The following is a 23,422-nucleotide window of genomic DNA, read 5'->3' as shown; positions in this document are numbered from 1 at the left end:
AGAATTTTCTTCATCTTTCATTTGGTTTTTTTGTCTCCCCATTTTGGCTGCCTATTTGAGTTTGTGACTATGTATTATGTAGTTCTACTGTGCCTCTCAATCTTTAGTGAAGGACAGTGTCCAACGCTGATTCTGACGAATTAGATCAGCAAAAACACAAAGCCTCCAGAGACCAGCCTCTGCCTGCAGATTGTCTGGGTTCAGTCTGAGTAGCCCTCAGGCAATCGTCCACAAGTGTGGTGAGAGGTTTTCCAAAAAGATGGGCAATTGCTCCTGCCTGGAGGCTAATTGTTATTCTGTTTCTTAATGGGCCTCAGAAACTCTAGACCAGTGGTCGGCAAACTCATCAGTCAACAGAGCCAAATATCAACAGTACAACGATTGAAATTTCTCGTGAGAGCCAAATGTTTTTAACTTGATCTTCTTCTAAAGCCACTTCTTCAAAATAGACTCGCCCAGGCTGTGGTATTTTGTGGAAGAGCCACACTCAAGGGGCCAAAGAGCTGCATGTGGTTTGTGAGCCACAGTTTGCCAACTACGACTCTAGACCATGGGGCAAAGTGTCTCCCAAGAGGGTGGGTGAACTATCTGCCCTTCCAGGTGAAACTACCTGGAAAACAAAGGTCTTCCTGAGAAAGATGGAAACCAGAGTGTCTGCCTTCTGAGCTCTAACCCCACAGCCACCAGCCCTGGCTTCTGCTCACATAGCTCCAGTCCACTCTGCCCTCCCTTTGCTGGAACCCAAGGTGAGTGGCTGCACAGGCAATTTTGTGCATTGGCCCTTTAAGAGGGTGCCTGCATTCTCAGCCGTGTCTCCCTGGCAGACAGCAACACTGCTGCTTTTCAGAGCCAGAGAGGTTTAGTGGGCACCTTTGTCAGTTCTGGTGCTCTCTGCTGGGGGCCCAGCTTGGGGATTAGACCGGGGTTCTCAGTGGCAACCCCCCCAGCTGAGATCTCTCTCCAGTACTTCAGCTGCTGTCTGTGACCAGCCTTTCGTACTTCCATAGTTCCTACCAGTCTCTATTGGATGCTCCTTTACATCCATGATTCCTCAGGGCAAAATTCTAGATGTTGATCCCAAAATGGCCAATGGTCCACACATGTTTAAAATATTTAAAATGCCCTGGCCTGTGGCCACGCTCAGTGTGCCTGCCAGATGCTGTGAGCTGGAAAGCGTGCCTTCCTGCAGGCTTCAAGCCACAGCCCTGGGCTCACAGCATGCCTGGCCCTCCTCACCAGGAGAAATGACAAGGTTATGGTTAGGACTCCAGAAAAGGCATCTCACACACCACTTACAACGAGGGCACCATGCCCTTCGCCATCATCCTTTCCTATAATAGCCCCCGGCTCCATCCCTGCAGTCCAACTCCAGAGGCACCGTCACGTCTGAGCAGGGCCTGACCAGGCTGGTTACCATTCAGACTCTTGGGCAGTAAGGCTGGCTGAAGAAGTGGGCTCAGAGCCGTGGCCTAGGGGTTGGGGAAAGGGTCTGGCTCTGGAGGGGCACACAGGAATGTGCAGATTTCCCGTATCTTGATTTGGTGGTGGTTACGTGACTAGAACGGGCCATTTAAAAGGGTGAATTGCGCTTTATACAAATTATACCTCATTACATCTGACTTGAAAACAAACAATCCTGCACGAAGGAAGTCTACGTGGTATGATGTGGCGTCCTAGGATTGGTCACCAGCCCACCTGCTGCCCTTCCCGTCTCGAGCTCACTCCACGTCCATGTAAGCATTAAGTCAACACCCTCTATAGGCACAAGTCCACCCACAGCCTGTGTGAGTGCCACCACCAGCCGGCCTTCTCCAGACAGAGCCTGCGTTCAGCCTGAGGGCCCACAGCCTCCTCCACCTCTTTCCTCTGCTTCTCCCCTTGGGGAGACCTGCCTGGACCACCAGGAACGGGGTATTTCCCTCCTGCTCCACCTCAAAGGCTCTCAACTCTGGCCCAAGCTGCTTGTCAGAACCACTGATGCACTTCCCGGGAGGTGCATTGGTAACGGGGCGAGTGTGGGGAGAAACCGGGGATTTGTTTTGCTGTTTTTAAAGGACCCTAGGCTCAAAAACGAGAGAGGGAAGTGTGATCACAGTCCCTACAGACATTAAAAGGATAATAAAGAAATATTATGAACAACTTCATGCCAACAAGTTTGATAACAGATGAAATGGACAGATTCCTTACTTAAAGCACACAAATCATGAGGACTGACTCAAGAAACAGTAAATCTTAGCAGTCCTATGTCAAGAAAAGGAATTCCTAAGTAAAAGCCTCCCCATAGAAGACCCCACACGGCTTCACGAGTGAATTCTAGCCAACATTTAAGGAAGAATCAATACCAGACTACACAAACTCTTTAAAAATAAATAAATAAACGGAGAGGGAACACTTCCTAAATCATTGTGGGGGCCAACATTACCCTCGTACCAAAAGCAGAAAGAAATGTCACAAGAAGAGAATCCAAGGCTGGCCGGTAGCTCAGCTGGTGAGAGCTTCGCTCCGATGCACCCGGCTGTAGTTCAGTGGCCAGGCGGGCACACACAGGACTCACCGCTGAATGCGTGAATAAGTGGCACAACAAAGCGATGTGTGTGTCTCTGTCTCACTGTCTCTCTCTCTCTCCTAAGGGTGGCTGTGCCAGGAACACAAGGTTGTCTAACATTCAAAAATCAATCAATATTTATGAAAAACCATATGAACATCTCAATAGTTAAAGAAAAAGTGTATGACAAGATTCAATGTCCATTAATAATAAGAACTTTCAGAAAACTTCCTCAACCCCATCAAAGGCATCTGTATAAAACATTCACCTAACATCTTATTTAATGAAAAAAACATTAGGATTTTTCTTCCTAAGGCCGGAAACAGGTAAGAATGTCGATTACCACTTCTGTTAAACAGCATACAGAAAATCCTGGACAATGAGATAAAAAAAGAAAAAGAAATAAAAAGCATTGGAATTGGAAAGAAATTAGTAAAACAGTCCCTATTCATAACTGTCTCACACAAATAAATGAATTTAGAAAGTCACATAAGCAACAATATTTAAAAATCGATTATAGCCGAAACCGGTTTGGCTCAGTGGTAGAGCATCAGTCTGCGGACTGAAAGGTCCCAGGTTCGATTCCAGTCAAGGGCATGTACGTTGGTTGCGGGCACATCCCTGGTAGGGGGTGTGCAAGAGGCAGCTGGTCGATGTTTCTCTCTCATTGATGTTTCTAGCTCTCTATCTCCCTTCCTCTCTGTAAAAAATCAATAAAATATATTTTAAAAGAATAAAATAAATAAAGTTTAAAAAAAATAAAAATCGATATTTCTATACAGTAGCAATATAAATTGGAAAACAAACATACATTATATCCATTTATAATAACATTCAAAACATAAAATACGTATGAGTAAATGTGATAAGACTGTGTGCGACCTGTACGCCGCCCACTGCACACGCCAGGAGGCGTGACGGGAACGGCGGACAGCCCGCTCACTGCTGAGACTCCGCTGCTGGCAGCCAGCGCTCTCCACACCGAGCTAAGGAGTGAACGCCAGGCCGGTCAGAACCAGCGGGCTCTCCTGCAGAAGCCGACCAGCTGGTATTAAATGTATAAGGAAATGCAAAGGATCTAGAACAGACAGAATAACTAAAAATGAGGCAGAGCTGCAAGCTCACACGTCCCGACTCCAAGTTATGATAAAGCAACCGCCCTGAAGAGGCGTGGTGTGGGGCTGACGGGGAGTAAGCGTGTGGACCAGACCGAGTCCCCAAACAACGCCACAGACACTCCCTTACTTCCAAACACGAGAGAGGGGTCAACGGGGAAGGAGTCTCCTTCATAAAGGTGCCCGTAGGCAAAACACGAACCTGAATCCTTAGCTCCGCAGTAAACATCAATCACAGTGGATGTCAGATCTAAATGTGAAAGCAAACATTTTCAGGAGGAAACAGGAAACTCTCTATGACTATGTGTTAGGCCAGGATTTCTTAAATGGGCACAAAACGCACCATCTACTGAAAACAGTTGATAAAACTGGATTCAGTCAGAATTAGTCTATCCTTAAAAGATAGCGTTAATGCCGAAACCGGTTTGGCTCAGTGGATAGAGCGTCAGCCTGCGGACTGAAGGGTCCCAGGTTCGATTCTGGTCAAGGGCATGTACCTTGGTTGCGGGCACATCCCCAGTAGGGGGTGTGCAAGAGGCAGCTGATCGATGATTCTCTCTCATCGATGTTTCTAACTCTATCCCTCTCTCTTCTTCTCTGTAAAAAAATCAATAAAATATTGATATATATATATATATTGATATATATATATATATATATATATAAAAAAAAAAGATAGCGTTAATAAAACTAAAAAGGCAAGCCAGAGACTCAGAGAATATGCCTGCCACAAAAATATCTGGCAAAAGATTTGAATTCAGACTGTGAACACTTACAACTCAAACATAAGAAGACAGCCCAATTTAAAGACGGGGGAAGATTTATCAGATACTTAAAGGGATATATACAAACAGCTAATAAACACAGGAAAAGACCCTCCACTAGACCTCAGCGATACAGCAGCACAGCATGTCCACTAGAACAACTAAAATTAACGGCTGACGACAGGAGTGCTGGCGAGGAGGTGAGCAGCTGCCCTCACACATGAGCAGCGGGGAAATGGATACGTCGGCTGTGGAAACCAGTTCGCAGTTTCTTGGGCATTACATAGGCAGCTCCCCCACAACCCGCCTCCTGGGGGGGCTGGCGAGAAAAGGAAACGCATGTCCACCTAAGCTTTGCACACAGGTGCACAGGTCATTTCTATTGTGATGAGAAGCACGTAAGATTGACCATCTCAACCATTTAAGTGTATAATCCGTGACTCTGAGTACATCCCCAATGTTACACAACCACCACCACGGTCTATTTCTAGAACATTTTCATCACCTTGAAAGGAAACCCTGTGCCTAGTAAGCAGCCTCCCAATATCCCTCCTCCTAACGCTGGCAGCCTGCTTTCAGTCTCTATGAATTTGCCTGTTCTGGACATTTCATACAAATTAAATCGTAGCTATGTGTTCTTGTATGTGTTTTCGCCTGGCACGTGTTCAGGGCCACCGGCTGTAGCGTGTGCCAGTGCCCCATGCCTGTTTGGCCAAGTGGTGTTCACTGCCTGACGGACCACGTTGGGGTGTCCAGGCGCCCAGTGAGGGACATGAGGCAGTTGTCACGTCCTTCCAGCTTCTGGCTGGTGTTAATGGTGCTGCTGTGCCTGGTTGTGCGAAGGGTTTATCTGAATATCTGTCTTCAGTTCTTTGGTGCAGATGCCCATGAGTGGGGCTGCTGGGGCACAGGGCCACAGGCTGCACTTCTGGAGGAGCCTCTCAGTGGTTTCCAAAGTCGCTGGACCATTTATGTTCGCACCAGCAGTGCAGGAGGCTCCGACTTCCCCATGTGCTCACCAACACTTAGTTCCTTTTTTTTTTTTTTTTTTTTTTTTAAATAAGCGTCATTCTGGGAAGTGGTCTCTCACCGTGTTTTTGAGTTACATGTTCCCAGTGACTAACGATGTGAAGCATCCTTTCTCAGTTAGCTGGCTATTTGTCCTTCCCAGTTGGCTTGTAGCTCACAGCACTTACACTCACAACACTGAACAGGAAGCAATCCAAACACCCACCAACAGGTGAACGAATCAAAAAGCCATCGCACACCCAGAAACAATACAGGCGTCAGCAATGAAAGGACACGGAGGCCCTGGCCAGTTTGGCTCAGTGGCTAGAGTGTCGGCCTGTGGTTCAGTTCTGAGCAAGGGCACGTGCCCGGGGTGCGGGCTCAATCCGCTTAGGGGATGTGCAGGAGGCAGCCAATCCATGATTCTCTCTCTCCCTCTCCCTTCCTCTCTGAAATAAAAAATAAAAAATAAAAAAATAAAAAGAAATACAGTTTATCGACAAGATATATTGAACAACAGGGAAGAGTGTAAGAACACTGTGTGAGTGAAAGAAGCTGGACGCAGGAAACTGCTGAAGAAACAAATCTCACCTACAATAACCTAATCTCCGCAGATCAGTGGCCCTGGGGAGGTGAGTGCGGGGCAGAGGGAATTCTGGGAGGGCTCACAGGACGGACAATCTGTCTCCAAGGCTCAGCGCTGGTGCACTAGAATCGAAGTGGCCAGCCCGAAAAATGGCTGGGTGAGCCGCGGCGCAGCTGACCTGCAGCCGGCATTTGTCACCGCCTCTCTCACGATTACGGCGGCAGGTGCACAGCTGTAGCATTCCTCAAAACTCACTGAACAGAACACGTAAAACAAGTCCCTGTATTGTATGCAAATTACAGCTCAATAAAAGTGGCTGATGAAACATTGCTTCTACAGACCAGCATCACAGTCTAATTATTAGGGGAACCCAGAGTGAGGCCCCGCCCTGCCTCGCCCCCCTGTCCGCCGAGGGGTGCACGGAGGGCTGCATGCTCAGCCCCGGGATCTTACCTGCCTGGTGCACTGGAATCCCTGGAATCCCGGGGCTGGAAGTTCTGGGTTCGGATCGGATCAGGAAGGGCGCTGGGGTGGAGCCACTGGGGAGGAGCGAGGACCTGCTCCTCCTGCGGTGCGCTGGCAGGGACCCCACCCGGAGTGCTCCCTCCCCTCGGTTCAGTGGGTGTGGGATGAAGTCGGAGTCGCAGATAAAGCCTGGCCCTTGCTGAGGGCTGCAGCCTCACGCAGGAAATGACTGGCTCGTGAAGAAGGGGTGTTCACAGCCCCACTGGCAGCAGGCCAAGGCCTCACTTCAGCCCGCTTCCCCCCCCTCCCCACCGGCCTGCCCCTCTCCTCCCACACGCTGTGCTCTCCTTAGGGAGGGCACCTCCCCTGCCGGGGCCTGGCACACTGGGTCCTCCAGGACCCCTGAGCCCACCCCTGAGTGCCCACCACTGTGCCCAGGGCTCCCCACCTCCCCTGCCGGGGGCCTGGCACACTGGGTCTTCCAGGACCCCTGAGCCCACCCCTGAGTGCCCATCACTGTGCTCAGGACTCCCATAACCATTCGCAGCCACCCTGGCCCGCCCCTGCCTCCAGACCCCGGGGCCCAGAGAAACAGCCTGACACTTCAGCCAATCAGCTCGCGGGGGACAGCAGGCCTGACCCAGACACCCCTCCCATCCGCCTATTCCTCTCCTAGGTGGGAGGACCCTGGCCAGGCCCTCCTCCCACCGCCTTCTTCCCTTTGCCCATCAGGCCCTCCCCTTCTCATAAAGTCTTGGTCCACCCCACCCCCGACCACTCCACAGGTCCCCAGTGCCCTCCAAGCACAGGCCACCAGTTCTCAGTCCCCCCTCACTGGGCCCCTGGCCCGCAGTCCTCCCCCAGCACCTTCCACGGTGCTCACACACATGCCCTGGCTTTCTCCTGCTCCCTGGCCATGCCTTCCTGGCCCACCAGCCTGGGACCCCTTTTCCTCCTTGACTCACCCACCTCCCTGGCGTCTGAAGCACAGCTTTGAAAACACCCCTCCGTCCGGCTTCACCCGCCCAGGCCGCTTTCCCAGCTCCTTTCCCTTGTGGGTGAGCCCCACACTGCCTCCTCCTGGTCGGTGACGGAGCTTACCGGCGCTGCCTGAGAGCCGGCCATCCTCTGGAACTCTCTGCCTGGGGATGTCTGAGCCAAGAACCTCAGGGTCACCTGCTCCCCTACTGCTCCCGCCACCCAGGCGGCTCCGCTCGCATGTCACACCCAGTGGCCACTGCACCCTCGGGGCCCGCCCCCTGCACCACCCGATCTCAAATCCCAAACACCCCCAACTCTTGGCTCCCTTGGTCTGGACCCCACACTTTCTCTCTCCAGACACCAAGACTTCGCAGGTGACACAATCTAGTACATTTCTCTCTGGAGTCGTCCGTCTCCTCAACTTGACCGTGAGCTCCCACAGGGCAGCCTTCTGTCTCCTGGTTTCTTGCTGTCATTGGTGCTCAGTGAACATTAATGGAAAGGCAGGGAGGCCCCCGAAGGGCACAAAGCTACATCCCCTACAAGGTCAGAGCCTGCCAAGTCCCCTGGCTGCCTGGGTGGCTCTGCTTCTGCCCGACCCCCAAGCCCCTCAGAGCTGGTTCAGGCCGAGCCGGAGGAGCAGGGGAGCGCAGTGCGCCCACCTCCTCCAGCGGCGGCTCCCGGCCTTCGTTGTTGTTGCTGAGCACTGTCTTCCGTGGCCGGGAGGCACAGCTGGGCTAGTCCCTGCGCCCGGTTTTAAACGGCATTCCTCTTCCAACTCCCCTCAGTGAGCGACGCGCTCACAGGAGCACACAGGGGGCAGTACTGAGCCCTGACCACACAGCTCCGCCATCCTGCCCTCCGAAGGTGGCAGGCCCCGGCCCCGGAGTCCTACAGCGGCGTGCAGGCGCAGGGCCTGGCCCAGCGGTGCCTCCCCGGCCCCGGAGACAGTGCTCCACAACACTGAGAACTCCCGGGGACGAGAGAGTGGAGGCCGCTGCAGCCCTGACTCCGGGCGGCCGAGTCCTGACAAAACCCAGCGGCACGTCCAGCCCCCCCACCACCAGACAAGCGCCCTGTGCTCTGAGGGGAAAGCCAGGCGCACTCCCGGCTAGAAAACACTCACTGGAACTCCAGGCACCTGCTTCTTTGCGGCCTTACCATGTTCATGCTTTTCCTGTTGGTGCGGATTGAGGTTCCGTGACCCCCCTCTACGGCAGGGAAGGAGGGAGCAGGCTCCCGGCAGTGGAGCCCGCAGCTCCGGCCTCTCGCTCCGGCTGCGGGCGGCACCCGCTGCAGGACTCCGGGGCCTGGCCTGCCACCTTCGGAGGGCAGGATGGCGGAGCTGTGTGGTCAGGGCTCCCGGAGCCACTCGCAGGGCCGATGACGCTGCCCCTGCGTGCTCCTGTGGGCGCGTCACCTCTCACCGAGGGGAGTCGGAAGAGGAATGCCTACAAATCCAAAGCCGTTTAAAACAAGTTTAAATTCAGCTACAGAAATTTAGAATTTTAAAACAGGATATTATATTACCCTTCTAACAAAAGTAATTCCATTTATAAGAAACAAAACAAACAGAAGTGCATATAAGGGAAAAGGTATAGGTTTCTCCCCTCCCCCCGCCCACTCCCTGCCCCTCTCCCAACACACTGGCACACACCCCACACCCGTCCCTCCCCCCGTTTCTAACGGGCACCTCTGCTCCGAGCTGTGTCCCTAGGGCTGGAGCAGTGCCCGCCCCACAGTCTGCAGCGGGCACTCCACAGTTCTCTATTCCATTAGTGTGTCACCTTCCAGGCCAGCTTCTGTGCGAAGGACCCACACAAGGACCTGGGGTCCCTTCGCGCCGGTGAGAGGAGGGCGTCTGCGCGTGGTTTGGGAAAACCTCTGGGCTCTCCCGTGGAGTGAAGGCCCTACAGCCTGCTTCTGGGCGGAAAGTGGGTCCTTAGGTTATTAGTAACGTTTCATTACGGAGAATTTGAGAAACATATGGAAGTGGACAGAACGGCATAACCAGTCCTCAGCACCCTCACCAGACCCAACAGCGTCCTCACGTGGATGGATCCCAAACAAAACATCATTTCCTCTGCAAACACTCCGGTACCCACAGCTGAAAGGTAAAGATCTTTCACAACCACAGTGCTGTCATTGAGGAATGTGAGTGTCCTTTAAAATCATCGTTTGCCCAGCAGGTGCCCACTGTCTCTTCACTACCATAATCTTTGAAAGGAGTGATTCTGGGGCCAATCGCTCAGTCAGAGCGGCGGGGCCAGCGTGCTGTGAGGAAGTGATCAGAGAGGCTCGGCCTCTGCTTTCATGGCAGCACCTGAGATTTTAAGCCAAATAATGGAGCCCGTCCCACCAGAGGGAGACTCACCCCGGCACCTGGCCGCTGGGGGAGCCGGCAGGCCTGCAGGAGGAGGGCCAGGCCTGGAAGGGACCAGTTGGAGGAATGGTCCCACGGAGGCCTGGGCGCAGCCCCAGCAGGCAGGCTGGGAACGACTGAGTCTGCCACCCTGCGTGCAGGGCAACCACCCGCCTGCCTGCTCTCGCCCGGACTCGCTCCAGACAGCCAGGAGACGGGAGAGGACCTTCCCCCACGCCTGTCACTTCTGGGCCTGTCCCTCTCCCCGATCCTCCCTCCGGATGGTGGATGGTCAGGGAGGACCAGCCGTCCCAGCTGAGGATTTCAAGGACCAAAGCTTTCTCTCAGGGACAGCCCTCCACAGCCACGGCGATGGATTCATTTGCACATCCTGACACAGCGCCACCACCCTGCTCGCCTGGGCAGGGAGCAGCCACCATGCTGCTCCCAGAAACACCGGGGGCAGAGCACGGAGCCCTGCCTGCACCTCACCTTCCTGGGACGCCTTCTCACCAAGCATCCTGAGCAGGACGGAGAGTCGCTGTGAATCATGAACAGCAGGAGGCTAACTCCCTTGTGCAGCCGCAGGGCCGAGTCCCGGGACACCGGGACGCCCCATACAGGTCCATGAGCTCCGGGCCAGGAGGCTCAGGCCAGGAGGCGGCTCTGCAGGCCTCTCCCGCCACCTCCCAGCCTGCCCACCCCTCCCCTGTCACCCACCCCTCCCCTACTGCCCACCCCTCCCCTATCACCGAATGGGACACAGAGGGAGGGTGGGGGCCTGGCCTGTCACACCCTGGGTGTAGGGGGTGGACTCCCTCCGGAGGCAGGGACAGCCAGTGATCTGTGCGATGCATTATTGATTGCGCTGTGTGCGCCCTGCCCTCCACCCCTCCCCTCGGAGCTGGCCATTAGTGTGCACCCCCAGCACCAGCCTGGGTCCCTGCCCGGTGTGGAGATGGCACCTGAGCAGAACTAGCCTCAGTCTGCCCACACAGTGGGGGCTGCTCTCTTCCCCAGGCACACTGTGTGCTGGCCTTGCACCCACACCTCAGCCCAGGGCTCCGGCCAGGCCACCAGACCCCGTCCCCCGAGGAGAGATCTCTGCAAGGTTCCATCTTCCCACAGGCCAGGAGGCTGGGCAGGGGCACTCATTTTGGAGGGCACAGGACGGTGGCAGAGCCCATCACAGGGATCGGTCCCCTCCCACAACAGCTCCGCTCGGTGCTGCCACACCCTGCCAGGGAGGGCCCCGGGGGAGGGGCCCGCAGAGCGGCCTCCGTTCAGCCGGCGGTCTTATTTCTTGATTTGATTCACCTGCTGGGTGTGCTACAGGCACGTCAGCCGAGGCACGTGGCCCCAGGGGGCAGTTCTTGCCCCAGAAATGCCCGTGAGCCCCTCCCTCCTGCCCTTGCTGCCGGCAGCACAGGGAGCGGTCCTCAGAGCAGGCCGCGCACAGACCCCAGCAGTCCCAGTGACAATCGGGCATTGTCTCCTCCGGCGCTGGCCCCATGCTGCCCTGCAGACCTGTTTCTGGGACACAGACACCGTCGCCCACAGCAGCCGCCAGCCCGCAGCCTGCCGGGCCGGGCAGACAGGAGTGCCCCATGTCACCTCGCCCCGGGGGACTCCCGCTCAGCGGCACCCGGTGGGTGCGCAGGCTCAGCAGGAGGCTGCTGGCCCTGGTGCGATCTGCCCGCAGGGCCCACGGGTGCTGGGTGCCCAGGAGGTTACACCCCGGGAGCAGAGCCCTTCCGGGCGGCACCCCCTCCAGGCAGCAGGCCCGCCTGCGCCGGCAACCGCAGGCCTGGTGGGTGAGCCACCTGCTGGGGCTCCCAGCACCCACCACAACACTGCACCCAGCACCCACCCCACACTGCACCCAGCACCCACCCCGCACTGCACCCAGCACCCACCCCGCACTGCACCCAGCACCCACCACACACTGCACCCAGCACCCACCACACACTGCACCCAGCACCCACCCCGCACTGCACCCAGCACCCACCCCGCACTGCACCCAGCACCCACCCCGCACTGCATCCAGCACCCACCCCGCACTGCACCCAGCACCCACCCCGCACTGCATCCAGCACCCACCCCGCACTGCACCCAGCGAGGCACGGGGCGGGCCGCTCTGCTCCACGTCTGCACCCCCCAACACACTCAGCCGGGGGTGCTCACCGGGCGGCAACAGGTGCGGCCTCAAGGCTGGGGTCCGGGCGGCTGTGGAACCGCCCGACCCGAACCCAAACCCACCGGGCCGGAGCCCCGAACCGCTCAGCCCGAACCCCAGGCCGGAGCCCGGGAGGCGCCCCGGGCCGGCCCGCCGCGGGGCCGAGCGGCCGGGCAGCGGCCTCCGGAGCCCGGAGCGCGGAGCCCGGAGCGCGGCCCGGTCCGCCCGCCGCCACCTGCGCCCCCGCCCGGAGGGACCGGGACCGGGACCGGGGCCGCCGCCCGCCCCGCCGCCCCGCCGCCCCCTTACCTGGCACCTGCCGGCCGGGAGCGCAGGAATGGCGGCCGCGGAGGCGGAGGCGCCGGTGCCGGGCGCGGGCGGCGGGAGAGGAGGGGCGGGGAGAGCCAGAGAGCGCGCAGGCTCCGCCCCGCCCCGCCTTCCTGCCGCCGCCCCTTCCTCCCATCCGCGGCTCCCCCCTCCTCCTCCCTCCCCTCCCCTCCTCCCTGCACCTTCCTCCCCTCCTCCTCCCACCCCTCCCTCCCTTCCTCCCTGCACCTCCCTCCCCTCCCCTCCTCCCTCCCCTCCCTCCCTCCCTGCACCTCCCTCCCCTCCCCTCCTCCCACCCCTCCCCTCCCTCTCTGCACCTTCCTCCCCTCCTCCCACCCCTCCCCTCCCTTCACCTTAACTTCCCCCCAAACCCCTCTCCTCGCCCCCCCCCCCCCAGGCCTCTGCTGGTCCAGCACTAACTCTCATGAAGTGCCTACTTGCCTCCCTGCCCCTGCTGATGGAAGCTTGCCCCTCCTGGAACCGGGAACCCATCTGTACCCACCCTCTCCAGCCCCGCCCCCCAGTCCCCGAGGTGGGACACCCCCGGCCTGGGAGGCTCTGCGGGAACCTCCAGCACAGCATGAGCAGAGCGCGGGGCAGCCAGGACACTGCGTTTGCTTCCAATCAGATGTGACTGGGTGAGAGCATTTCACACACACACACCCCGCACTTTCTCTGGTGAGCACAGCAGGCCCTTCTCCTGTTAGGTTTCCCGAGGCCCCTGCGCCCTCTGCCAGCTGTTCACACGCTCACCACCTTTTACACGTGTGTGCGAACCCCTGGGTGTGGGAGGCCGCGACGCTGGGCCACGCTGCCTGTGGCAGCCTGAGGGACACGCCTGAGTCAGGGTCAGGGGTCGTGCTATCGGCCCGCCACTTTCCTGAAGGCCACGGGTCAGTGATGGCCCGGAGCCTCGTTCTCTCCGGGGGCCTCCTGCCTGTCGGTGCTGCCCCCCCACCCCCTGCCGCAGAGCCAGGGCTTAGGGCTGTAGGGCCAGGGAACCACAGGCCAGAAAAGCCCCGAAGGTTAAGCTAGTGCACAGGCGCAGACAGGCATGGAAACACCTCCTCCCTCTGGCGGGTCCTCCTGGGAGCTGACTGCCCCTGGCCTTGGCTCTGCTGCTTCCAGGTGAGCCCGGGACCCACCCCCTCAGCTCCGGGAAGGGGGTGTCGCCTCCAGGTCAGCCACATGCCCGAGTCCACGGCGCCCGCCGAGCGGGAAGTGGTGCTGTTCTCCCCAAGCGTCCGTCCAGCTGGAGGAGCCCGTGGGCCTGTCCCCCCAGTGGGTTAAATGCCGCGGCAAGGATGGGGCAGAGCTGTTTGAATGCACCCGTTCCCCAGCGAGGGGCCCGCTGTCAGAGGGGCGAAGGCTGGGCGGGCGGCACCCTCCCGTGTGGAACGCGGTCCGTGCTCGGTGTGTGAGGACCGCCACCGCAGGCCGTGGCGGGTCATTGGCCCCTGCAGCCTTCCCCGGAAACGGCGTTTGCAGGTCCGTCTGGGAGAAGGATCGCCTGAGAGGCAGGAGGCAGACGGAGGCCGGCTGGCTGGGAGTCAGATGAGAGCTCCGCCCACTGGGAGCCCTTCTGGCACGTCTGTCTGCGTCCTCAGAGAAGTGTGTCCTTCAGGGCCAGCGTCTGGGCAGGCCTGGCTGCCCCGCGGGGGCTGGCGGCTGGGCCCTCCGGCTCGGAGACCGGGCCTGCTTTCTCAGAACCCGCCGCGGCAGCCCCGGCCCGCCCCGCTCAGAGCAGGCGGCCTGGCGAGGAGGGGCTGGCCGTGCCCTCCTGCCGTGTCCTCCTGCAGGGGCCGGGAGGGCTCCGGGAGGCCCTGCGCCCCCCCGCCGGGCACAGGGGCCCGTGCCTTCTCACTGTCACGTTCTCCCCTCCACTGCGGGGCATTCAAACTCGTGCCTGGACTCCGCTCCCCACGCACTCACGGGCGGCGGTCTGGTGTCCCCTCCGCTCCCCCAGGGAGAGTTTGAAACACCAAGGACCGGGAGGAACCCGTTAGTCTCCAGCTTCCCTGGGCCGCTGGGGCCGCTCCCATTCCTGTGACGGGAACACGCGTGGCGGCGGGGCCTGCACGGGCGGCGCAGCTTCCACCATCGCCCCGGTGGACTGGGGTGGGGGCGGGGAGCACCCTGGTTCTGGCCTCCGCTCCTCCGTGTGCAGAGAGCGTGTGGTGTGCGTGGCCGTTCCGGGTTGTCCACAGCGGGCATCTGAGCAAAGGGAGGACAGGGCTTACTTAGCAGGCTGCACGGCGACGGGAAGCAGCCCCGGGAGAAACGGGCTCCGGGGTGAGGCAGGGCCTGGGGGCCCGTGTGCTCCCAGATCTGGGGAATGTCTTTCAAAGGTGACCACAAAGTGCTCTGAACACGTGGGACCAGGCCCGCTGCGAGTGCTGCTGTGGCTGCATCCCCCTTCCCATCGCAGAAAAGGCCTGCCTCCAGCAACGCCCAACCCCTCCCTCACCCTCACCCTCACCTCCCCAGAAAAGGCCCTCCTCCCGCAGCCCTCAGCCCCTCCCTCACCCTCACCCTCACCTCCCCAGAAAAGGCCCACCTCCGGCAACGCTCAGCCCCTCCCTCACCCTCACCCCCGCCCCCCAGAAAAGGCCCTCCTCCGGAAACCCCCAGCCCCTCCCTCACCCTCCCTCACCCCCCCAGAAAAGGCCCGCCTCCAGCAACCCCCAACCCCTCCCTCACCCTCACCCCCCCAGAAAAGGCCCTCCTCCCGCAGCCCCCAGCCCCTCCCTCACCCCCCCCCCCGAAAAGGCCCGCCTCCCGCAGCCCCCAGCCCCCCTCCCCCCCCCACAAAAGGCCCGCCTCCCGCAGCCCCCAGCCCCCCTCCCCCCCCACAAAAGGCCTGCCTCCCGCAGCCCTCTCCCCCAGGCCGGGCAGAGCAGTCTCTCCAGCTGGAGGGAGGCGCCGGGGCTCTCTGCTTGCGAGCCCGCTCTGGCAGGCAGGCGCAGTGGGAGCTGGCCTGTTGTCCGGCTCCTGCTGGTATTCCCGCTGGGGCCTGTCTCCGCACACTCTCCTAGGCGTCCCTGTGGCAGAGCGCACAGCGCACTCACCGAGCCCCTCGCTTACTGGGGAGCCGGCTGCAGGCAGAGGCTGCAGAGGGCTGAGCAGCGCCCCGGCTGGAGCCGAGCTGGAGCTATGGGGGAGGCAGAGCGGATGCTGGCATGCTGCCCAGCTGCCTGTTAGCTTAAGCGGAGCGGGCATCCCCAGAGGCCACCCGTGCCGCCTGCTCCAGAGCTGCCGCACTTCCCGTGCCCCTGCCTTTGCCAAGGCCTCAGGCCTTGCAGACCCTGCTCATCCCTGGCCTCACTTCTCCAGCCCAGCCCAGCCCAGCCCAGCCCAGCGGCCCGCCCTCCCGCTGTGGGGCCTCACAGGGCCCCTGCTCTCCTCTCTCCCGCTACCTCTGGTCGGCATGGCCTTCATTGTGAGCTTCTAGGCCCGGTGAAGTCTACTGACCTCTTTTCAGAGTCATGCTTTTACATGCATAATATAAGATACAGAATTAGGAAGGAAACCGATTATGCTGAAATCCCATTATCAAAATATCTTAAACTGTCACATGTTTGCTTTATTTACATATTGAACAACATGCGCTAGCAGGTCTGGTGGCTAGTAAATCTGAAGTCAGGACAAGCTGTCTGGTGTCTGAAGACAAGCTGTGAAAACATCTGTGACTTCTGCTGGGGCAGGGGCATGTCCGGCTCACATGACCGGCTCATCCTGTCACCTGCATCGGTGCTGGAAGGAAAAGCTTAATGGTAGTTAGAGGTCACTCGGGGGACATGTAATTCTCCCATCCACCTGGGTGGAGTGTCCAAATGCATCCTGGGTAAGAATCAGATTTGGAAGGGAAGGGACTTTGGGTGCCAGCACCCAGCACTCGGCTGTATGCAGTGGCCCAACAAGCTTATTGCTCTAATGAAGGAGACAGAACTCAGGCGTCTGTGACAGAGTTCGCTCCCACCTTGGCTCCTCCCACCTGGAGGTGCAGGCACAGTTGGATCAGGGCACTGAATTGCTGTTGTTAGGTCTTCCTCTTGCTGATTTCTCTGCTCCTTCCTCGCTGATTGGCTTAGTTCTGCATGGCTAGGATTTCACTCACTTGTCCCTCAAGGCTGGGCAGTCTGAATCCAAAACCATGACAGGGGCCCCTCCCCGCACTGCGGGCCCTGTGGAAGGCCCCTCCCCGCACTGCGGGTCCTGTGGAAGGCCCCTCCCCGCACTGCGGGTCCTGTGGAAGGCCCCTCCCCGCACTGCGGGTCCTGTGGAAGGCCCCTCCCCGCACTGCGGGTCCTGTGGAAGGCCCCTCCCCGCACTGCGGGTCCTGTGGAAGGCCCCTCCCCCCCGCACTGCGGGCCCTGTGGAAGGCCCCTCCTCCCCGCACTGCGGGTCCTGTGGAAGGCCCCTCCTCCCCGCACTGCGGGTCCTGTGGAAGGCCCCTCCCCCCCACTGCGGGCCCTGTGGAAGGCCCCTCCTCCCCGCACTGCGGGCCCTGTGGAAGGCCCCTCCTCCCCGCACTGCGGGCCCTGTGGAAGGCCCCTCCTCCCCGCACTGCGGGCCCTGTGGAAGGCCCCTCCCCCCCCCACTGCGGGCCCTGTGGAAGGCCCCTCCCCGCACTGCGGGCCCTGTGGAAGGCCCCTCCTCCCCGCACTGCGGGCCCTGTGGAAGACCCCTCCTCCCCGCACTGCGGGCCCTGTGGAAGGCCCCTCCTCCCCGCACTGCGGGCCCTGTGGAAGGCTCCTCCTCCCCGCACTGCGGGTCCTGTGGAAGGCCCCTCCCCCCCGCACTGCGGGCCCTGTGGAAGGCCCCTCCTCCCCGCACTGCGGGTCCTGTGGAAGGCCCCTCCTCCCCGCACTGCGGGCCCTGTGGAAGGCTCCTCCTCCCCGCACTGCGGGCCCTGTGGAAGGCCCCTCCCCCCCCACTGCGGGCCCTGTGGAAGGCCCCCCCTCCCCGCACTGCGGGCCCTGTGGAAGGCCCCTCCCCCCCCCCTGCGGGCCCTGTGGAAGGCCCCTCCCCCCCGCACTGCGGGCCCTGTGGAAGGCCCCTCCCCCCCGCACTGCGGGCCCTGTGGAAGGCCCCTCCTCCCCGCACTGCGGGCCCTGTGGAAGGCCCCTCCTCCCCGCACTGCGGGTCCTGTGGAAGGCCCCTCCCCCCCCACTGCGGGCCCTGTGGAAGGCCCCTCCTCCCCACACTGCGGGTCCTGTGGAAGGCTCCTCCCCCCCCACTGCGGGCCCTGTGGAAGGCCCCTCCTCCCCGCACTGCGGGTCCTGTGGAAGGCCCCTCCCCCCCCACTGCGGGCCCTGTGGAAGGCCCCTCCTCCCCGCACTGCGGGTCCTGTGGAAGGCCCCTCCCCGCACTGCGGGCCCTGTGGAAGGCCCCTCCCCCCCACCGCGGGCCCTGTGGAAGGCCCCTCCTCCCCGCACTGCGGGCCCTGTGGAAGGCCCCTCCCCCCCCCCACTGCGGGCCCTGTGGAAGGCCCCTCCCCGCACTGCGGGCCCTGTGGAAGGCCCCTCCCCCCCGCACTGCGGGCCCTGTGGAAGGCCCCTCCTCCCCGCACTGCGGGTCCTGTGGAAGGCCCCTCCTCCCCGCACTGCGGGCCCTGTGGAAGGCCCCTCCTCCCCGCACTGCGGGTCCTGTGGAAGGCCCCTCCCCCCCCACTGCGGGCCCTGTGGAAGGCCCCTCCTCCCCGCACTGCGGGCCCTGTGGAAGGCTCCTCCTCCCCGCACTGCGGGTCCTGTGGAAGGCCCCTCCTCCCCGCACTGCGGGTCCTGTGGAAGGCCCCTCCTCCCCGCACTGCGGGCCCTGTGGAAGGCCCCTCCTCCCCGCACTGCGGGTCCTGTGGAAGGCCCCTCCTCCCCGCACTGCGGGTCCTGTGGAAGGCCCCTCCCCCCCCCCTGCGGGCCCTGTGGAAGGCCCCTCCTCCCCGCACTGCGGGCCCTGTGGAAGGCCCCTCCTCCCCGCACTGCGGGCCCTGTGGAAGGCCCCTCCCCCCCCACTGCGGGCCCTGTGGAAGGCCCCTCCTCCCCGCACTGCGGGCCCTGTGGAAGGCCCCTCCCCCCCCACTGCGGGCCCTGTGGAAGGCCCCTCCCCCCCGCACTGCGGGCCCTGTGGAAGGCCCCTCCCCCCCCCACTGCGGGCCCTGTGGAAGGCCCCTCCTCCCCGCACTGCGGGCCCTGTGGAAGGCCCCTCCTCCCCGCACTGCGGGTCCTGTGGAAGGCCCCTCCCCTCCCACTGCGGGCCCTGTGGAAGGCCCCTCCTCCCCACACTGCGGGTCCTGTGGAAGGCTCCTCCCCCCCCACTGCGGGCCCTGTGGAAGGCCCCTCCTCCCCGCACTGCGGGTCCTGTGGAAGGCCCCTCCCCCCCCACTGCGGGCCCTGTGGAAGGCCCCTCCTCCCCGCACTGCGGGTCCTGTGGAAGGCCCCTCCCCGCACTGCGGGCCCTGTGGAAGGCCCCTCCCCCCCACTGCGGGCCCTGTGGAAGGCCCCTCCTCCCCGCACTGCGGGCCCTGTGGAAGACCCCTCCTCCCCGCACTGCGGGCCCTGTGGAAGACCCCTCCTCCCCGCACTGCGGGCCCTGTGGAAGGCCCCTCCCCCCCGCACTGCGGGTCCTGTGGAAGGCCCCTCCTCCCCGCACTGCGGGTCCTGTGGAAGGCCCCTCCCCCCCGCACTGCGGGTCCTGTGGAAGGCCCCTCCCCGCACTGCGGGCCCTGTGGAAGGCCCCTCCCCGCACTGCGGGCCCTGTGGAAGGCCCCTCCCCGCACTGGGGGCCTCAGTCGGTTCTCTTGGACAGGGATTGGGAGTCATGACCAGCAGATCTGGGACGCAGGCCAGGCTGTGGTGGGGTCCTTGCTCCCTCGCAGGACCCTGGGCTGGGTGAGGGTGCCCCTGTGCACAGGTGGTGTTGAGCAGACAAAACAACCCCACAGAGTGGAACTGAGCCAGCGGGTGAGTGATGACAGAGCCTTCTCTGTAAGGAGGCCGCACACAGTGGTTAACCAAGGTGCAGCTCCTTTGTGTCCGTGTAAGATCGCCAGACACAGGAGGCCAGCACTGGGACAGCTGTGTGTCCTCCACCGGACGTTACCCCCAGCCCCTGCCGGACAGAAGGACATGCTCACGGGATCCAGGGCAAGACCAGCATGCGTCACCCTCCACCCTGTCACGTCCCTCTGACTAGGGCCCACTCAGGGCTGCAGGGAATTCCCAGGGAGGCCTGGGCGTGGCTGCTCGCTGAGAGTCTGCTCATCCAGAAAGGGGAAGCGGATCTGGGTGGCCTGTCGGGACGGCCGTGCACCTGCCATGGAAATAGCGCCGCAGTCAGTTGAGGGGGACAATGCTCCCCCACTGGACCGTCTCGGGTGGAAATACCGGGTGTGGGTGCGGAGGTGCAGCCATGGAGTGCTCAGACACGCTGGCCCGAGTGGGACATGGTGCGCCCGCGTTGGAAACTAGCAGCCCGTGAAAGTTGAAACACGTGCCCTGTGACCTGGCGGTCCCTCTTCTAGGCGTGTATCTGACCAGTGAAGTGCGCTTGTTTGCCAGGAAACATGTACAGTCTCTCCCAGGCGCCTTCTCAGTATTACCCAAACCAGGGACAAGCCAAGGGGCGCCAGGGAATAGAGCAGGGACTCCGGTGTGCTCAGAGAGAAGGACTTCTTGGCAACGGGAGAGGGAGCGCCCCACGCAGCAGATGGGTTTGTCCTTCGGCATCGGGCTGAGCACAGGACGCGGACACAGCCCCACTGCACGCCCACGTGACGCGGCCGGAGCCGGCGGCTGTGCGAGTGGCCAGCTGCTCCTTCACGGGCAGGTTCTGCGGAGAGAAGGTGCAGAGGCGCCATCCGCCTGGCTGTGGCTGCATGGTGGTTAGCTGAGTGGGCCGCATGCCTGCATTCATTCAGGGTGAAATCTAGAACCCGCCCGCACCGAGGATGGCTGTGCTTCTGTGCGAGTTAACGTTCGGTCAGAAAAGACAAATATGCCCCAAAGGAAAGTGTTACATCGATAAAAACCATGGTGTGCTCAGCTCCCGGGTGTGTGTGTGTGTGTGTGTGTGTAACCTCCCCACAGCGAGCACTCCCGGGGGTGGGGGCAGAGGCTGCCAGCAGGGGGAGCTGGGTCCCTGGCACCACAGGACCCGAGTGTCCCAACACCTGTGTGCAGGCAGGGCGTGCTGGCCTGGCTCTCCAGGTCAGAAGCTGGGTCAGGGTGGCCATGTTTGCACTCCCTGCTCGTGTCCTTCTGCAGCGGGATCTGACCGGTGTGGGGACCCAGGGGTGCTCTCCACACGCAGCCAGGCGAAGGTTTGTGCAAGCTCAGGCAGCGATCAGACAGCGTGAGGGCAAGCCAGCTGCCCAGGGACCACAGGCCCCTCACCCTCACCGCCTCAGCTGCCAGTTCATCTGTTGGCTGGACGTGGGATGGGGAACCCAGTGGTCCAGACTCCCTTCCGGTTAGCCAAGGCCGTGGGGACCACCAAGAGCTGGATTCTTCACAGAGGCCAGTGGAAGGCCCCACCCCGCTGACCACTTCCTTCCCGGCCTCTGGCGACGGACAGCTTCCTCCCCGCAGCGCCGCGAGGGTCCTGAGCCTGCCTCTCGCTCCGTTGCAGACCCTTTGTCACAGGTGGTGGAGGCACTAACCGCCCCCGGAGGACTGTGTTGTTAGTTTCCGGTGGGAGAGAGCTAGCGGTCGGCATTGAATGCAAGCATCGCATCCCCGCAAGTGCCTGTAGCCCACGCTTACGGTCCAGTTTTGGAAGATTTTATGAAGAAGCCTACTGAGAGGTTCTTCCCTGAGCACTCTGAGTGGCTGGCTTCAGACGTGTTTTCCAATCAGGCCTTTGTCTCACATCATAAACCCGAGCCGCCTCCCGCTGGCCCCAGCACGCCGTCCCATCCCTAGGAGACAGACGACCTCCCCAGTGCCAACGCTAACGTGCCATGCTTGCTTGTCAAGCCCTGAGCTGGTATTTATTCAAAAGAACCAAACCCAGTTGGAAAGAGAGTATGTTTGCAAAGATTGAGTTTTAATAAAAAACTAAGGTGAAATTTTCTATCATTGAAGCAAAATACAAGAGTAAATCAGACACTTAGAAGGAGATACTATCTGAACCTCGGTTTGAGCAGAAAGCACTTCGTGATGTAGAACTACATCTGTTGTGCTATAAATGACTCTGCAGGAAAACCAAAAGCAGCCATTAAAAAGGCTGCAGCTCTTTGTCTGAACCTGACCCCTTGTTGTTGGTCATTGTGCCACATAGTTAGTTAGTTTCCACAGCTCAGAGCCCACGTGGTGTCCCCGCCTCCTCCCCTCCTTATCTAGCTGGTGGAGTCACTGTGACTTATCTTCCAGCTCTTCCAGCTGTGTTAGCAGAGAGACCCTACCTATGGCTCTCCCAGCTACTCAGGTCAGGGCTACTTTAAAGGCCTAACGTATGGTCACTTTAATTGTTCAGGCCAAGACACCTTTTGGTTTATGGCTTTCTTTAATTGCACGGGCCAAATATATTTCTGCTAGTGACCCAGTGCACGGATTCATGCATGTTGAAAAGAAATTAATTAAAAGGTGGCTGGCAGGGCAGGACTGGGCGAGATGGGCTGGACACACCCTGGAGCCAACCTCCTGCCATCCATCCCTGGCCAGCGCACCTGGGGTGGCACCATGTTTGAAGGGTGTCTGCAGTGAGTGGGGTCCCTCCAGCAGGTGGGGCCCCTCAGCCTGGCCTGTGGCGATCAGGCCGAAACTGACTTTCTGACAGATTGCGAGAGGGAGGTTCTCTGGTGACACACACAGGAATCGGGCTCCCTCCTCTCTGGTTCCGGGTGTGTCATCTGAGAACCGCCACTGCCAAGTCCCGCAGCTCAGCAGCTCCTCCCTGGTGGTCAGTGCACATAATAGCTACCATTTGGACAGTCGGACAGTGGGACGGTCGCTTAGCCTTCTATATATAGATTTGCCTATCCCATTTCTCTGCTCTCTGTACAAGTAAGATAAACACTCTGGCATCTTCAAGTCTCCATTGTGTATTCCTTCCCCCATACACCCCTTTATATTCCTAACCTAAACCTGTCTAATTAAGCTAGCTAGCTAGCTAGCACTTTCAGCCCCCCTCCAATTAGGAAACCCCAACTGCTGTTGGGGACAAGTGATGGGGGTTGTTCTGGCTACTTCCTGCTGACAAGTGGGCGTCGTTTGGGGCAGCAGTCAGGGTCCCTTCGGAGGTGGGTGGTCTGGGGGCCATGGAAGAAGGGATCAGCTCCCTCCACCTGCGGTTCCATTTGCAGGACCACCTGTAGCTTCAGGGTAGGGGTGTCGAACTCAATCAGAGAAGGGGCCAAAATCTAAAATCCAGCCTAAATCGCGGGCCGAATCGTTTACTGAACAGTCATAAACTGTCATTGTGATGGAAACGCAGCGGAGTGCAGTGATGACAGCGCGGTGCGGGCCACATTGCAAGGCCTGGCGGGACGGATTTGGCCTGCGGGCCTTGTGTTTGACACATGTGCTTCAGGGCTTCTGAACTGGAGGGTGTGAGACATCCCAAAAGGTTAGGCAGGCAAGGGCCAACGATGAGGAATGAAAAATAGTGTGCACAGAGGGCCAAGGACAGGCCAAGCCAGCCTCAGGGATGCGTCATTACCCCACTCTGTCCCCTAGTTTCTGGGGCGAGCGATTGTGAGGCCTCTTCTTTCAGTCAGGCCACTTGGGGGAGGTCTGAGTTGTCCTGCCTCTCCCTCCTTAGAGCGTTTTATGTAGCTGCAGCAAGAAGTGTTCATCATGGCACACCCCTGCCCTGTGCAGCTGGCAGACAATCAGGCGTCTCTGCGATAAGGACCATGTGTGCTGGGGAGTCTACAGACCTTTGAATGTCCCTAAAGTTTCTGGCCGTATTCTCAGAGGCTTGGAGACAGCCTTGGCTCGGCTGGTGGTAGTGACAGTGCCATAGAGAGTTTTACTGGAAGATTTCCATCCTGTTCCTTTGCTGAACAGGAGGTGAAGGATGGGGCTGTCAGTAGGAGTATTTGATGGTGTTTCTGTGCTCGGCAAGGACAGACAAGGTCTTCTCCAGGTACCAGC

At 60.3% G+C, this 23,422-nt stretch overlaps 1 protein-coding gene across 2 annotated transcripts in view; it reads right to left on the bottom strand.

Annotated features, from left to right (window-relative positions):
* The window catches only part of SEMA4D (semaphorin 4D), an 83,981-nt gene extending 71,606 nt beyond the window's left edge, over nucleotides 1-12,375 (bottom strand). Inside the window, exon 1 of one of the 2 annotated variants that reach the window (XM_036420073.2) lies at nucleotides 12,312-12,375. The gene's annotated coding sequence lies outside the window, so the exon portion shown is untranslated. The remainder of the gene's footprint in view (nucleotides 1-12,311) is intronic. The other variant, XM_036420072.2, reaches the window with a different exon arrangement.
* Nucleotides 12,376-23,422: the final 11,047 nt, after the last annotated feature.

The sequence above is a fragment of the Pipistrellus kuhlii genome, unplaced genomic scaffold (assembly GCF_014108245.1).
Source record: "Pipistrellus kuhlii isolate mPipKuh1 unplaced genomic scaffold, mPipKuh1.p scaffold_m20_p_61, whole genome shotgun sequence".
NCBI lineage: Eukaryota > Metazoa > Chordata > Mammalia > Chiroptera > Vespertilionidae > Pipistrellus > Pipistrellus kuhlii.
The sequence above is the reverse complement of the archived record's forward strand: the minus strand, read 5'-3'. Positions and strand labels throughout refer to the sequence as shown.